General features: G+C 36.1%; 2 long non-coding RNA genes across 3 annotated transcripts; one reads left to right on the forward strand and one right to left on the reverse strand.

Annotated features, from left to right (window-relative positions):
• Positions 1 to 3,857: 3,857 nt before the first annotated feature.
• On the reverse strand, positions 3,858 to 10,003 carry LOC307174476. The gene is made up of 4 exons (XR_013823998.1): positions 9,930 to 10,003; positions 6,258 to 6,313; positions 4,995 to 5,089; positions 3,858 to 4,891 (listed from the first exon to the last, which is right to left on the reverse strand). It is a non-coding gene; the product is annotated as an uncharacterized lncRNA (long non-coding RNA).
• Positions 10,004 to 13,050: 3,047 nt separating this feature from the next.
• On the forward strand, positions 13,051 to 16,240 carry LOC307173863. Of its 2 annotated transcripts, none has more exons than XR_013823918.1 (5): positions 13,051 to 13,414; positions 14,088 to 14,189; positions 14,870 to 14,973; positions 15,123 to 15,238; positions 15,870 to 16,240. It is a non-coding gene; the product is annotated as an uncharacterized lncRNA (long non-coding RNA). The 2 variants fall into 2 exon arrangements; XR_013823919.1 differs by having other exon boundaries at positions 15,123 to 15,222.
• Positions 16,241 to 18,385: the final 2,145 nt, after the last annotated feature.

Below are 18,385 nucleotides of genomic sequence, written 5' to 3' on the forward strand. Positions count from 1 at the left end.
ACATGATGAACGCCTAACACAGGTTTTGAACAGGATCCGTGCCATCAACCTAAAGCTCAATCCTGACAAGTGCAAATTCAGAGTCAACTGTGTACACTATGTAGGACACCTGTTAACCGCTGATGGTGTTAAGCCAGACCCGGAAAAGATCAAAGCCGTCTGCGAGATGGAGAAGCCACAGGACAAACAGGCTTTACAGCAGTTTCTGGGCATGACAAACTATCTATCCAAATTCATTTCCCAGTACAGTGACATGACTGGCCCTCTGAGACAGCTGATACACCACGACGTGGAGTGGCACTGGCATGACGCCCATGATGCGGCTTTCAGCAAACTGAAGCAGGCACTGACTAATCCCCCTGTGCTGCAATTTTTTGACACATCAAAGCCAGTGGTTATATCAGCAGACGCCTCCCAACACGGTCTTGGGGCGGTGTGCCTCCAAGACGGGAGGCCGGTGGCATTCGCATCACGTGCCCTCACACCAACTGAGTCCAGGTATGCTCAGATTGAAAAAGAAATGTTAGCACTGGTGTTTGCAGCTAAAAAAATTCATGATTTCATCTATGGCCGCCCCGTTACTGCTGAAACGGATCATCAGCCCCTTATAACTATCCTGAGGAAACCACTGCACACCGCATCACCACGCCTGCAGGGTATGATGTTAAAATTGCAACGTTACGACTTGGATGTGATGTATAAGCGTGGCAAGGAACTGTTTGTGGCAGACGCGTTGTCACGTGCACACTTACCTGAGTCTGAGCCCCCACTTACTGATGACTTACTAGAAGTGATGACTGTCCAGGTGCTCTCCTCACGTCGTACAGATGAATTACGAAATGCAGTAAAGAGTGACGTCACCTGCCAACAGCTATCTGAAGTCATCGTGCATGGCTGGCCCAGCACCTCCAAGGAGCTGCCGCAACAGTTGCGACCGTTCTTCTCCATGAAGGAAGAGTTGACGTTAGAGGATGGACTGCTCCTGCGTGGGCAAAGGTTAGTAATACCTGCAGCACTGCAAACGTTTTATGTCGGCCAGCTACACCAGGGCCATCCCGGGATTGAAGCCACCAAACGCAGAGCTCGAGAGACTATGTACTGGACCTCAATGTACACAGATATCGAAAGAGAGGTGTCTCGGTGTGCTGCATGCAACGCTTTGACAGCACACCACACAAAGGAACCAATGCACCTCCATGACATCCCTGAACTGCCATGGTCATTTACTGCAGCTGATATATTTGAGTGGCGTGCCAAAATGCATCTAGTCCTGGTGGACTCCTACTCAGGGTGGTTCGAGCTGGATTACCTCCCCAACATGACCAGCAACACGGTCATTGCGAAGCTTAAGCGACACTTTGCAACACATGGTGTGCCCCACTCCCTCATGACTGATAATGGGACCCAGTTCACTGGAAGGGACTTTGCAGACTTTTCACAAGCATGGGACTTTAAACACATCCGCAGCAGTCCTTATTACCCACAATCTAACGGTCTGGCTGAGCGTGCAGTGAGATCTGCTAAGCACCTGCTGGAGAAGTGCCACCGTGATGGCACAGACATCCAAGCAGCCATTCTCCACACTCGCAACATTCCCCGTGATGGGCTCCCTTCCGCTGCTCAGCGACTCATGTCCAGGCAAACCAGGACCTTCCTGCCAGCAACCACAGACATGCTCAGGCCTGCTATCCAAGTCAATGTGACTGCTGCCATCTCCAAACACAGAATGAGGGGGAAAGTGTATCATGACCGCAGTGCTCACCGCCTCTCTGCACTAAGACCAGGTCAAACAGTCAGAGTGCACAATGAACGTGGTTTTGATCAAGTGGCAAGAGTGGAAGGCCCAGCTCAGCAGCCTAATAGCTATGTAATAGCATCACAGGGAAAGAAATATATCAGGAACAGGCGACATCTCCTCCGGGTTGATGAAAACCCAACGGCAAGCTCTGAGGAGGACATGCCACTGAGGTCCACCTCACCAGTACCTGATAGAGAGACTGCCCAAAATGCCAACCCACCACCTACACCTCCTAGTATCACACCAGTGGTCAATACTGCTGACTCATCTGAGAGACAGTTGGTGGTGACTCGAGCAGGCAGAGTTAGCCAACCTAATCAGCGTTATCAGGACTATGTCAGTACTTGGCTAAAAAACTAAACTAAAATCAAGATATGGAAATGATAACCAGGTGTCCCTTCGTTAACTGAACTAACTTTGTTTGCCCATACTCTACCATACTTTTTATGTTCTGTGTCACCTTTTGTTCCGTGGTGGGTGGCCTGATAATAAGATAATTTCAGTACGTGTTTTGTTCCAGTTTTGTTGTGTGGGCTGTTAAGTTTATTTACATCCCATCTGGAAGAAAGGGGATGTAGAGTTGTGGCACTATCACTTTAAATATCAGTGTTGATGTTAACGTCACTATGGCAACCCCTGTTTGGATGAAGCGGGTAACGTAAATAAAGTCAGTCTAGTGTCTACACTCACGCGAGTTACATGTGTATTACTCGACACTCTACACTATAGGAGAGGAAGAATTTTCTAAACTCGTTAAATCTAAATGGACATCATATATGTTAGAGTAGACCCCATACCGACTAAGCTATTGAAAGAGACCCTTCCAGAGGTAATATCCTCTTCTTAAAATCATTAATTCATCTTTGTCATTAGGAGGATACCAAAAACTTTTAAGCTGGCTATTATCAAACCGCTTGTTAAAACATCGCAACTTGAATTAGTCAATTACAGGCTGATCTCGAATCTACCTTTTCTGTCAAAGATACTAGAAAAGGCAGCATCCTCACAACTACTGTATGTTTCTTTTCAGAAAGAAATGGTATCAGCAAGGAATTCCAGTCAGGATTTAGACCGTTTAAAGCTGATCGTAGACTCTATGCTGAAAATACGAATTAGAATTCCTATTAATATTAGAGTTCCAATGCATGGAAAAACAAGTCACATTTAAAATAATTATTGAAGAATTGTTAAACGTTAAAAATATATTATAAAAAATATATATATTATTAAAATTGTATTATTAATTTGTTTTCATTTTATTAAATTTGAAATGATTTTCACTTCCTAACTAAAACGTATTGCTGACAAATGGGTAAAACCCGTTTGAAGGATAGTGGCAAAGATTTAAAAATGATCCTTAATTTGTATTTGGGGGCTGCACTGTGATCCTTAAATGGGGTCTGATTAAAATATGTCTTCTGATTAAAATGTGGTCTGATTAAAATATGTCTTTACACTGAATGATATTTTAGTTGGTGTCTTCTGTAAATCATGTTTAAAATGTATGATAATCATTATTTTTTGCTCAGCAAAATATAAAATTAAACAGGACACATTCTAATGTAAGGGGGAATATTTAAAAAATCTGTATTAAAATGTAATTTTGATGATCCTTGAAACCCCCTTTTCGTCTTTCCCCCTTTTGAAACCCCCTTTTGGGTCTTTGACCCAATCACAAAATATATTTATTGCCAGTAAAACTAAGGTCTCATTTTAATTTGACTTAAAATAATTAATGATCATTCTTTAAAGTAGCATTCTGCTGTTGGAGAGTGTTGTATTATAAACTACAGCAGTGCTCAGTGCATTAAATCATTAACCAGATTAACAATCAATCAATTAATTAAACTATTGCCAAAAAATGACTAAAATGCCATCCGAATTCGACAAATACAGTAATACATTTTCTTGTCCCTAATAGTCATAAACATAATGCAGGGAAAACTGTAATTTGAACTGCAGCAGTGCTAAACTGCTCACTGCATCATAATTAACAACACACAAACAATCAATGTATGAATCAAACTCACTAAGACTGCCGTCAGTTTCTTTTCCATGCATCATTTTATTATATCCCTGTATGTGGGTACAGTTAAATCAATCATATAAAACGAATGGGATCATGTCGCTGGTGGTGGGAACAAGGCTTCAGTCATGGGAAAAAGCTTGTTGACGAACATTTTTTTGTCATACTGTTCATTAACAAAATTAAAACTGTGAACCCAGCACCGTTCTCCCTCACCATTCCAGACCCTGCAAAAACTAATTTCCCCATCTGACCATAAAAATGAACATTTGTGAGCAACATCTTGCAGCTAAAATAAAAAAGCATACACAATAAACAGCATGAAAGGCTTTTCAGACCAAATCAAGTTAAAACTCTTTGTTGTAATTAAACAAGTAGGCTACATCAAGATATTTTGAACTCCCACAACCACAAGGTACAGATGATACAGAACAGACATATATAGATGGACATAAATGATAGAATAAGATTAATCTACCATCACTATTTATTTACTGACTCATAAATTTGATACTTTTAACTTATCATTTATTTGTTTATTATGGTTAATTTACCTAAAAAAAGAATATTGTAATTGTCTGATTGACACTTGAAAATATTAAACTGACTGATTCAAATTTGATACTTCAATCATAACCAATAATACCCCTGATGTATATGAGTATATGATTGCTGTTCAGATGTCATTATTTTAGATGACCAGATATTTGATACTGTCAGCAACAGATGTGTATAGCTGGAGGCTAAATGAAGTGGAAACCCAGAGCATCAATTTGAGATCCGCATCTTCCCAAAATGCCGCAACACCTTCCAGACTTCACATCAACATTTACAGGCGCACCAATGCCATCACACATAACAGATAACGTCTTTTTTTCACCACTGATTTTGAGAACCACAAATTCTAGACCCGCACATCTGGTATGATCAATATTTGGCCACAGTGTTAAATCAACAATTTTATCACTTCCGCAAAATTCAAATTTTTGTTGATTCCTTCCTGCTTCATTACCAAGTTTCGCCATTTGGCCAGTGTTAAAAATCACCTGGATTGTGTTCAGTGTCCCCTGGAAAGCACAAATGTATGTGAATCAACTAGCTAAATAAAAACAATTTGATTCAAATAGGAATCAAAGAAGATAAATTAGAATAAAAACAATCTTTACACACCTTGCCGTAAGTTATGCTGATCTCTGAAATGAGGCTGGAAATGCATGTAAAGTAGAATTCATCACCTCCGATCCCACCCACAATCACATCTTGTTCTGAGAAAGGAATTAATAGAGAGAGAGAGAAAAAAAAAACACATTTTTGCTACAAATTGCTACAACTTGAATATGGTGGTCAGTCCTGTTTTAAAGGGGTTTAAATATGATGAGAAAGGAATTTAATAACTGAACTGACTCACAACTGCATTTTTAGTAATTGTTTGAACAGAACCGCACTGGACAACTAGTTGTCTGTCAGTCAAACAACAGGTCAGCCACACTGCACACATGCATGTCTCTCTGTGTTGTATGTTTTCATTTAGGGGTCCAGTAACTCACAGAAACTGAGATATAGCCTAAGCTGTTTGTCATCCGAAAGTTTTAGATCCAGTCACTGTCTCCCACTGGACACTCTCCCATCATTTTTGCTAAACTCTACACTTACAAATGTTGAGAACAAACAATAGAATAAAAAGTACTTTTTGACAAAGTTTCTGTACGCACACACGGTGGACAATTGTTATCCCTGTTCCAAAAGAGAAGTCTATTAATATCGCATTAATATGGATGGTAGTTGGGAAGTTTCTATATTCCCTCATAGAAAAGAGCGCAAAAGACTGTCACAGCCAGTAAAGAAATATTTAATAATGAAAGTCGGTATGTGTTGAAAGAGGTAAAGACATTTAGGCAGAATAACCAACCGAGCTAATGTGACACAAGTGATAAAGGCAGAGAGGCCAACTTACACAACTTGGATTTATCCACAAGCGATTGAAAAAAGCTTGCAAATAAAGTATTGTAAGGATTTGTATACCTTTTTTTTTTTACATTGATAAAAGACCCCAAGGTATTTCAAACCATCAGAAGCAATATTTTAAGGGTAATAGTGATCATGGAGTTTTTTTAGTTTCAGAGTTTACAAAAAAAGTTCACAGTTTATTTACTGTAGACCCAAATTAAGATTAGTTCACTGGTTTAAGTGCCATTTTGTCAAGCGAAAAAAAAACAAAAACAAAACAAAAAAAAAAACCTTGACCTCATGTTGCAGGAGGCACAGCTGTGCTATACTGTATGTCAGAGCACTGCCCACAAGGCTATTGCTACCACATCATGCACCTCTAATCCTACCACTCAAATACTGTAAATTTGCAATTGGGTGAAAAGGGGACTAAAAACCATTAAATACAAAAGTATACAGCAATGAGGGAATCCTTGCGGCACATACCAGGACACCGAGATCCTCCTAGGGCTGCAACTTTGATTGACTTGGATTCCATGGCTCTAATAAATAAAATAAATGGGGGAAAAAAGATTAAATTGATAAATTGTCATCTTTATTATTCTAAAATTATTATGGCAAGTTTTTCATTTAAATTTAATTCAGGTATCAGGTTAGCAGGTACAAATAAAACGTTGACATTTTATTAATTTACTTTCATTCATTTTTTTCTTTTAGATACCATTTAACTGTGTTCATTTTATTAGTTCTCAAAAAAAAAAAAAAAAAAAAAAAACACCCTTAAGAATATTTATATGTGATCTTGTTTTTAAAAATATCCAAGGTAACACTCTGGAATACTGTTCCTTCATTAATGAATAACTACATGGGAACAAATGAGTAACGCAATATTAATACGCTATTAACTAATATTAACAACAAGAAACTCTGATAAACAAATTAGTAAGTAATAGTGCTCAGTCGAATGTGGTAGTAATGTGGAAGTATTAGCTAACCAATAACCATTTTTTCATACCTACCAGAGAGCAACCAAGAACGTCTATTTACAGGTTCATAATTTATGTGAATAATGTATGTTTAATTCTAAAGTCAAGGCAATGGTAACCCACTAGTAATGAATAAAGTATTACCAAATCCTTCAGAAGGAACAGCCTGGTCTCGTTGTTAAAACGCAGGAATTAATAGTAACTTTCAAAGACACAAAACATTTTTGTATTTTGTATGAGGTACAGAGAAGAATTGAAGTTATTAATCCATGAAAGTTAATGTTAATCCGGCTTCGAATTTTAAACAATTAAAGAAATGTTATTCATTCACTTGTTTAACATTATCATCCGAGACGAGTTTGCAGCAGAAGTCACGAACGGAGCGAAATTTTATTATTTCTTACTGAGTAGGTGAGTAAATTTAATAAATGCGACTGAATATGTCATTAATATGAAAATTGAATACAATAGACTCAAAACATTAATGCCACGATTTTTATATTCATAAATAGGAATATGTACAAATTTGTATGTCGGTAAAGTTCATTCCTAGATATAGGGATCCTAATTATCCTAGTTATTATATTCCTAGTAGTTCATACATAAATTATTTACGTTTTAGTGCTGTCAATACGTCAATATTATACGTTTTAGTGCTGTCAATACGTCAATATTATACGTTTTAGTGCTGTCAATACGTCAATATTATACGTTTTAGTGCTGTCAATACGTCAATATTATACGTTTTTGTGCTGTCAATACGTCAATATTATACGTTTTAGTGCTGTCAATACGTCAATATTATACGTTTTTGTGCTGTCAATACGTAAATATTTTACGTTTTTGTGCTGTCAATACGTCAATTTTACACGTTTTAGAGTGTATGAATACGTAAGTAAATGTAGCCTACGTGTGGTAGAACTACACTTTACGTAAAAATACACTCATATTCTCTTGAGATCATGTTGCAAGGAATTACACATTTTCCAGAACAGTATTCTAAAGTAAAAAGCATGATATCTCTAAAGACCAAAGTCATTGTAAGCTTTGGAGGTTTTTGTAAGGTTTTAGATAGTAATTTCTTGCAATGGATTTGAGTCATTAGTGGGTTACCAGGATATTCACTTATACTGTTTTTCAAATAATTAGTAATTCCTTTGGAAGGATGTAGGAACACTTGAGTCAATACTATCCAAAACTTTACAAAAACCCCAAAAGCTCTAGCCTGGCTAACGTCAGACCACTTTCTCTTTGAGACGTGGTCTGGAAACCACATGTACATTTTCTCGTATTTGAGGCGTGGTTTACGAATGCCCAGAGCCGTTTATTGGGCGCTACGAATGTCTATCAAATGCGCCTGTACGCAGCTCATAGCCAATCATTTCAAATTATACCAGATGACGTATGTAGAGCGACAGATATTCAACGAAGAAGACGACGATGGGTCAGATTTATGTGTACACCAGAGAGTCCTGCACGGGTCCGATTTTGTAAATCCGCACCCGACCCGTTTTCCAACAGCAGCACTAATAAAAATCTGCACCGACCCGCTTAAAATAGAACCGACACCCGACCCGCACCCGAAATAAAATCAGTTTAGACTATCACATTATAGACACACTTACAAACATTTTTATTGCCAGGTCATACAGAAGTTATTACACGACCATTAAGGACAACTTCAGCCGAAGCTGTCAAAAGGCCGATACATGAAGAACATGGCTAACGTTACCACACAAATCGAACAGACGCGGCTACAACACTATATGCCACACAATTTCGTCTAGCCTACATCTGACAATTTTGGGTTCAAACACACCCTGCACACCACACATACTAACAGTGTTAAATATGAAAAATACCGTTCGATAGAACGGCTTTGTTACCAGTTATCTGCGTGCTTCCTCAGGGATGAAGTTCCACATTTGCGGCTATCCAACACGAAAATGTTTGCAGCAAAGCCTTTCACAATATTCTCTTCAGATAACTCCAAATTTCTCCCACACACTAGACTTGATTTTTGATGACGTATTGTCGACAACTTTACAATCTCCACTAGCTATTCTTTTCTTCAACTCCTCAGCATCTATCTCGACGACTGCAAGCAGAACGCGCGCGCGCGGTTGTGATGCATTTTTAAAAGTGGAACTTGAAGTAGCCTTGGTAACGTTATAGATCCTGGGAGGGCGTGGCGCGTCGGCACAAATAAACTGATGTGGATTTTAAATTATTTTATCAACTTGAAATACAGGCATATTTTTGTAGATGTGTTCCTAAAAATATGCATATATTTTTACGTCTGTCATGTTGGATCCATAGATAAACAAACTGCTTCGGTGTGTCGCATATACTTCGTCATCGTCTTCCTGCTCCCTCCCCGTTCTGTGATTGGTTCCCTATTTCAGGGGAAAAATTAGTCCATGGTGTCCAGACTACCTTGCAGCGTGAATAAAATCGCGCTGCTCAAGGCAGTATGGGGAAACCCAGGCTACAAAAGCTCAATGACATCAGTCAATACTAGAGAGTTATCATGTTTTTCAATTGAGAATAATGTTCCAAATAATTAGTAATGCCTTCTGAAGGATTTGGTAATACTTGAATAATTACCAGTGGGTTACCATGACCTTCCATTTAGAATTAATTATACATTAGTATACATTTAATTATGCATTATTCACATTAATTATGAACCTGTAGTAGTTCTTAGTAGTCCTCTGGGAGGGACAGTGTCAAAAAATAGTAGGCTACTTATTGATTAGCTAATAGTGAATTACCACATTCAACTGAGCACTATTATTTACTAATTCGTTAATCATAATTTCTTGTTAGTTAATAGTAGTTAATAGAGTGTTAATAGTGCATTAGGTACTATTTTGTTGTTATGTGTAGCATGTGTGTTATTCATTAATGACGCAGAACAGTTTTCTAAAACAGTGTTACTAAATCCAATAAAGACATATTTCCTTCAGTCAATCCATTGATATTTCTTTGTTTTTATTTAATTTTAAATGAATCTATATAAAATTCTATTTTCTCTTCTATTTTCTATTTTTTCAATTTGCATTTGATTATTATAATGATGTTTGAATCTGCACTGAAATGTTGTAGTTGAGGTCTAAACCGCTCATAATTTTTTGGTTACTATTTACATGTTCATAAAGTCTTGACTCACCTGGAGTTTCTGTGTCTTTGGTATGTAAAGAGATGTTGTCTTCTGAAGCCCACTGCGTTTCTCTAGTGATATTTATACTCCCATTACTTATGTGGAAAAAAATTCTACAGAAATTCACCAGAAATATGTATACACACACACACACACACACACACACACACACACACACACACACACACACACAGAGGTTCAACTGATGCCTCAGTTGATGACTCAACCTCACAGTGAAAGCCCAACAAATTAATTCAATATTGCAACTTTATTGTTTGTTGCATAATTGCTTGTTAAATATTATTATTATTATTATTATTTTACTGTGGCTCTTTTGGAAAAACGCATTAACCAAATTCTGCTCACCAAGGCTGCATTTATTTGATTAAAAGCAATAAAAAAAAAACAGTATGATTGTGAAATATTATGACAATTTAAAATGACTGTTTTCTATTTTAATATATTTTAAAATGTAATTTATTCATCAGATGAAAGCTGAATTTTCAACATCATTACTCCAGTCTTCAGTGTCACATGATCCTTCATAAATCATTCTAATATTTTATGCTCAAAAAACATTCATTATTAATATCAATGTTGAAAACAGTTGTGTACAATTTTTTTTCTAAATTCTTTGATGAATAGAAAGTTCAAAAGAACAGCATTTATTTAAAATATAATATTTTCTAACATTATAAATGTCTTTACTGTAACTTTTGATGAGTTTAACTCATCCTTGATGAATGAAAGTATTGATTTATTTTATTTATTTTCCCCAAAAATAAAATTAAAATTCTTACTGACCCCAAACTTTTGAAGGGTAGTGTTTAATGTTACAAAAGCTTTCCATTTCAGATAAATGCTGTTCTTTTGAAATTTCTATTCATCATAGCGTCATGAAATAAAAATGTAAAAAACTGTTTTCAACATTGATAATAATCATAAATGTTTCTTGAGCATCAAATCATCATATTAGAATGATTTCTTTAGGATCATGTGACACTGAAGACTGGAGTAATGATGCAGAAAATTCAGCTTTGATCACAGGAATAAATTACACTTAACTGTATATTCACATAGAAAACAGCTGTTTTAAATTGTAATAATATTTCACAATATGACTGTTTTTGTTTGTATTTTTAATCAAATAAATGCAGCCTTTGTGAGCAGAAGAGACTTCTTTTAAAAACATTAAAAATCTTACCGATCTAAATCTTTTGACCGGTAGTGTAAAAAAAATGTCTCTTTGGTCAAAAAAGGTTCCCAACCCCTGGACTAGACATTTTTTTTTGTGTGTGTAAGGCATAATATATTTGAAATAATGACTATGATTGATTGATTGAATGATAAAACAATGTACGATTAAATATATGTATGATATCATGTGCACAAACATATATAATCAATTAACCTATATATAAAAGTTTGGTCCGATCGATATTGGAGGCTGCTATTGTGTGCGTACCCTAAGATAAAATCCTGCAGGCGCCCCTGATCAGAAATATTGTGGATAATCTGTTTATTGATGGTGACATCATGAAGTATCCTATTTGTGACGAATTCAGAGTTCAGAGTTGATCTGATTTTTTTTTTTTTTTTTTTTAACCATTGTTGCGATTCATACGCTGATTCTTGATGTCTGTGTGAGTATGATCATATCAAAACATTTTCTGTATAACAACTTTATAAAATCTTTCAGAGTATCACAGCACAATTTTTGGCAAAAGATTGGCATGCACAATTAGAAACTTATAGGCCTAATTAACGACTTCACTTTAACGAGATTCACTTTTTACAGTGAATGTGTTTGTTAGTTAAAATTCAGGAAATATATTTGAAATAACTGCATTTCTCTTTAAAAAAAATTATGAAGATTTCTGTAAAAGTCTTTTGCTCTTTATTTAAATTAGGATATTTTACATTCATTTTATGGTTTTATGTATGGCAGCCATTGCTGACAGTTTTTTTTTTTTTTTTTTTTTTTCAGTGAATGTGTTTGATCGTAATAATTCAGGAAATATCTGCAAATATAACAGTGTTTTTTTCTGTAAAACATTTAACGAAAATTGTATTTTCTTTATTTTCTTTACTTTATTTTTACGGTTTTAAGCCAGTTTTACAGCCAGTTGCTAGTTCACATTCCAGGCTGTCTCTCTCCCCACGCGTGTTCACATGATGTATTCAGGTAGGTGTAGGCTATTCTACAGAAATCCACCTGAAATTGGCCAATCTCATGAAATTCTGTACATCTGGGGTGTTTCCGAAAAGTATCGTTAGCCAACTATTTCGAAACAAACTGACAGAATGCTATCTGTGCACGCGATCTGAGTTGAACATGATAAGCGCTGATAAGCATATGGTTGCGCGCCTCAACTGCTATACACAGACATAGCCTATATCAAAAAGACAAGGCAAGACAAGTTTATTTATATAGCACATTTCTACACTATCGCAATTAAAGTGCTTTACACAGAAAGGAATTAAAATAATCACAAAATAAAAGCAAGGAAAATTAGAGTAAAAAAATGCCATAGATAAACTTCTCATCTAGCAAAACACCAGTGTATCATATTTTTCACAACTCCCAGTTTTACTGTGAGATTTTCCCATGGTGATTGCACTGTGTCTGGTGTCTGCGACACGCCTAAGAAATCTATTGGGCGTCTCCAATAGACACGATTTTCCCCTAAAATCGGAGAGGAGGAGGCTACTCCACCACAGACCCAGGTCATCAGCATGCTTTCTCTCTCAGTTTCCCCAATTAAGTAATTTATCTGTCACGGGTGGTTGCTGGCAGATAGATGAGGAATAGAGGATGGATACCCGACCCGAGCCCGACGGGACCCGTCGGTACCCGACGGGCCGGGCCGGGTTCGGACAGATATTTAAAAATTATGTTCGGGTTCGGGTCGGGCTCGGTCACATCAGCGCGATAAGGCATTGAACATTTTAAATTTAAAACAGCTTATTATGTAGGTAACGTTAGCCAATGTGCCTGATGCTTTCATTTGATGCAAACGTTTGTTTTTGTGATTAAAATGCATGTAAAATTTTACCATAACATCTGTCTTCCTGTGTGCGCAAATTTCAAATTTGTTTATGTAGCCGTGACAACCAAGTTCGTGATAAGGTCACGTAATTTAATCTATTGATTCGTGCCACGGACACGTTTATTTCGTTATTTTCGTAATACCAGCACGTTTTTTAAACTAATGTATTTTCAATGGGAAGCGTCTTTCGTGATCACAGCACGATTCTTTCTGCCTGTCGGCTGCAGCAGAGAAGCTGTTTAATCAACATTTATTCACGAGATCTTATGTATTTTTATGTATTTTTTATGTTATTATTTCGGTCTTATTGCCAGGGAAGCTGGATTGCTTTGCTGTTTATTGATATTTTTAAAATTATATTTTATCAGTAGGAAATCGCGCTGAAGAAGTCTCGTTCCGAACACATCGCGATATTTGGCATCAGTTCACGTGTGTCAGATGTTGGTAAGTAAATACCTAAATACCTATGCTAAATACGCTGTCCTAATAATGTGTGATATAATGTCTTTTCTGTTTGTCGATATTAATCTGCCATTATATCTGCCATCTCCAAGGAGACTTTGCGTTTCATTGCTTTCTAATTCAAAACAGGGTGATTAAACACTGCCTGTCACGTGACGTGCTATAGGCCTAGATATTCATATCAGATTAAAAATAGCACAATTAGTTCCAAAGTTGTATTTGTAGTAGAAGCACAGTAAAAACAACACTTACCATGCTTTTACCACAGTAACATTAGTTTCACTGTGATAAGTGTAGTAAAAAGACAGTAACCACAACACTTACCATGCTTTTACCACAGTAACCATAGTTTTACTGTGATTGGTTTAGTAAAGGACAGTAATCACAAAACTTACCATGCTTTTACCACAGTAACCATAGTTTTACTGTGATTGGTTTAGTAAAGGACAGTAATCACAAAACTTACCATGCTTTTACCTCAGTATTGATAGTTTTAAAGTGATATTTGTTGTAAATGCATATTAACCACAACACTTGCCATGCTTGTAAGGCTTTATATAATGTAACATCCAATATTTGTAAGGTAAATCAGTACTTTTTCCTTTAAATAATCCTATATATTATACATAATGATATTTTCTTTTCTCTTTTTCAGCTGAAAAGACCAAAAGGGCCTTTCGGACTCAGTCAGCCCATTATTGTTGGAGGAGAAGTAAACGGAGGAGACGGACAGCTGCAAAGGCAAATATTCGCAATGGTATGTATGTGTTGGTTTTAACCCTAAATCAAACATTTTATCAAGCATAAACCTATAGCCCAATCAGTACAAGCATAGACTGAAAGTCTTAATAATTCACAAGATTTAACAAGTTGTCAAATTCGTACGATACTCGTACATATTTGTATACTCGTACACAATCCTGCAGCTTTTACTCCTAGTGCTGTCATTGGCTACTGCCTCAATTCCTGTACATATTTATCGTGATATTTGTAAATCAGTTGTGCCCCTTCTTGGAAAGTAGTCGGATGTCACACACTCTGTCAGAAAGTTTATATTAATTGCAAATTGGTCCCCGTCTGTTTATGTTCCAGTGATTCATGATGTCTCTCCACACCTCATAACCTACCTCTGTTTGCAAGAGTGTAAAAGCTCATCTGACTTGTCACATGACATCAGATACTCGATTATTTAGTCATAATCAGATCAGTTACACTGCTGATAACTGTCCCGTTTGCATGTAAATCATTTTCATGATTATTGCTTGTTATTAAAGACATACTTTTATTCATAGAAATGCCCACATTTCAGTGAACTTAATACATAAAAATGCTTTTAACATTTAATTATGCAACACTCTTTACAGAAAACATATCCTACAGTTATAAACTGACTATTTGCAGTAATGTATTAAAATTACCTTCCTTTCTGTTTTGCAGGATTACTTAGTCCTTTTTTTTAAAGCTCTACCAATATCAAACTCAACCCTCACAAGAGCTACTAGTGAGTCGCAGCGAATCTTGCCGTGATCAGCCCTTCCCAGGTGAAGTTTCTTAATATATCAGTATTTACTCATCAAATGTTCTCTCCTGAATCATATGGTAAATTAACTTATTTATAACTGTCTTAATTTGTGTTTCAAGAACAACAGTAATTGCACATAGAGTAAGTCGAGACTTTCTTGTTTTACAGCCGAGAAGGAAGACCAGTCCTTATATCAACGCAAGCTAATCGAATAAGTCTTTTGTTTCGGGTGAGGAAGGAACATCTGGTGCCCAAAGACGACAGAAAAGTGTGCGAGTCCATTGGTATGTCTTGAATTGAAACAATGCTGTAAAATGTAGTACATAATTTGATGTTGATAATTTTACATTGTACAGGTTATCACTTGGTTTTTGACCAAGTGAAGCTCTTGAAACAATTGACAGAAGAGTATGTTGTCTGGAAAGAAATCAAGCATCACTGGCAAAGGCTCAAAAGAGACCATGCCTTTCTAAAAGATCTTTTAAAATAGGTTGCTGTTGATATGGGTAAAACTGTTTTTGTTCAGTACTTAGCTTATATTATGTGCTGCAATATTATATATATACATATATATAATACTTCAATGTGTATATTATATAATGTACTGACTGCTGCTTTGTAAATTTATGTAAGGAACAGGCAACTCTGGCCCTTTGCATTCTACTTTTTGAGGTTAGTTAAGAGTTAACCTCCAACCCTAATCGAGCACATCTGAAAATTTTAACCGAAGTCTTCAGGTTTACTTCTAGAGAATAGGCAGGAGGGTTTGAGGTCGGAGCTAAACCTGCAGGACAGTGGACGCTGAGGGCCAGAGTAAACCATCACTGCTTTAAATAACGCAGAACATCAGCTGACCCGACTGCCCATTAAACAACTTCATTTGAGAATGGTTTGTGTTTTTTGTTTTACTTTCAGACCAGGACTGGAGAACGCCTGACAATGGGATGTTGAGACTTCCTCCTCTGGTTGAGAAAAAGCGACACCACATCAGTGATCACATCTTCTGTTCTTCAACTGAACAAACTGTTTAGACGAGGAAGAAGAACACGATAGAGACATACAGGGAAGAGCAAGAAACCAGTTTAGCTGTGATAATGAATCATTATTTTCCAACACAATATCAAATCTGTTTTCTGTAGGTGACTGAATATGATTCTCTGGCACTCGTTATGTGGCTTCAGCAGCTGTGAATGGATTCATATGATGTTAATGTATTTTTGAAGACACATTTTTATTTATCTTGAATCTCATTTGTCTTCATGCTACTTTATCAACTTTATGCTTTGTCCTCCAATAAAGTGTTGTTTAATAAAGTATGCTGACTATTGTGTATTGAAAGTGGTGTTTGTTACAGTAAAAATAAATTTTTATTTGAGAAATTAATTTCTTATTTCTTTAAAAATAACTACATATAATTAATAACTTATAAATAATTACATATAATTAATGACCATGATTCTTTTACTTGGGACATAACAATTTAGATCTGGTTAATGATATTTGGGACAACAATGCAACAAAAGTTGCACATACTTGCATGTATGCCAGTTTGCAGTGAAATAAAAGGAAGCTGTGTGAATAACAAGAGGCTGCAGTGGGCTATCTTGCTATAAATACTTAAAGATTAATTGAAGATGATCCATGTTGATCATTCTAGTATACTCTATATAGTATACTCTATATATCACTGATGTCATGAATATAAGCAGCAAGAGGGGGTGAAAAGGAAATGTTGGCACTGTTTTTTTGTTGTTTTACTGAATGGTGCATTATCCTTGTGTAATAGTAATAGTATGTGTAGATCTGTGTAGATTATACTGTCCTTCCACCCCCAGGGCCCCAGCAATGGCCCCCAGAAGAGCAAACAAATGCACATTTCAAATGGCTGTAACTCAAAGTCCGGTTAATGTATCAAAGAGAAAATTGGCTGGACAACTGCTTATACTATGTTTAATAAATAATGTTGGCCACAGTTTTCAGACATATATGGAAAGCTGGCATAAAGGTTATTTTTAAAGTGCTCACAGTAAAATATCAAATTTCAGCCTGTCCCTCATATATGTCAGAAAGGTTTGCACAATGAACAAATTTAGATATCCAGTTGTCCATTAAATATATTATTTATTTAACATTTATTGTTTTATTACTAAACGTTTTAAACTACATTACCCACATATCTCTGTCATTCTATCAGTGGAACAGGAAGCATTGTATTGTAGTTCATTGAAATGTGCAGACATGCTTAGGGTTAGGGTTAGGATCTCGGTAAAGGAATAATTTCTCACAACATAGAGACACTTTATAGTTAGCTTAATGTATAACTAACGTAATAATAACACCAAAACATACTTTGTAACATGAAGCGCCGTTTTTATATGGGTTAAACGATTGTCCAATCACAGCGAGTTCTGCGATAAAGTCACAGCCAATACAAACCCAGCTGAACAGATGCGTCACACTTACATGCCCATTTATGGCAAATGATGACAGATCTCTTCTGGTTCCGGCTGCATGGATAGATACCTTAAATATTTTATATTTAGGCTGTTAAACATGTATTCCTTCTAATTAAATTATAAAAATCATATTTAAAAACAAAAGACTCATTTGTGTGGTTACCATCCAAAAACGAGTTCACATGATCAATGACACAAATTTGCTTAGACTGATGCATAAACACATTTGAAAGAGAAACTTTTTTCTAAGCAATGGCCTACAGCAGGGTAGTTTTGCAGTATTTTAATTAAAGATGATTACATGTACTAAAGTGCTTCTAACATTTACAGTGTATGTATAGTATATTAAAGGTATATCAATTATATTCAAATAAATGTAACAAAAGCACAATGAATGGACACCATTTTGAAAGCTTATTCCAATATTTAATGTCAAACTGTTTAAAGACAAATGTAGCGCCAAAACTACAGCACAAAAGTATAAAAATCAGTTAATTAAAAATATCCAGATACAGGAGCAATCTATTATACGGACACATACATTAACGTTAAAAATTGCTATGATGAAGTTATACATTTACAAACCAAGAGATGAGATTCAACTTTGTTATGTGAACATACATTTGTTTCTTCGCTTTAAAGAACAAATAGGCAAAAACATAAGCACAACATTTTATATTCTCAACTTTCATTCTATATCCTTGTGATTATTGGTCACTTTTATTGTAACTGCAATGAATATGTCCTTTAGCAAAACACCTGATGAGCACTGACCCTTTTTTATAAAGGCATTAGGCAGAAATCAAGTACAGTTTATGAAGCTGAAAAGAGAAAACAAAATGCTTTAACAATATGGAAAAAGATAAATCACTATTTTCAATATTGATTCTGCATTTCAAAGAGAGCCTGAGGAGGAGTGGGACTCCACATGAAGACTTTCAGAAACTGTGGACACCACCAGAAGGATGCAGGAGA

The sequence above is a fragment of the Squalius cephalus genome (genome assembly GCF_949319135.1).
Source record: "Squalius cephalus genome assembly, chromosome: 1".
Lineage (NCBI taxonomy): Eukaryota > Metazoa > Chordata > Actinopteri > Cypriniformes > Leuciscidae > Squalius > Squalius cephalus.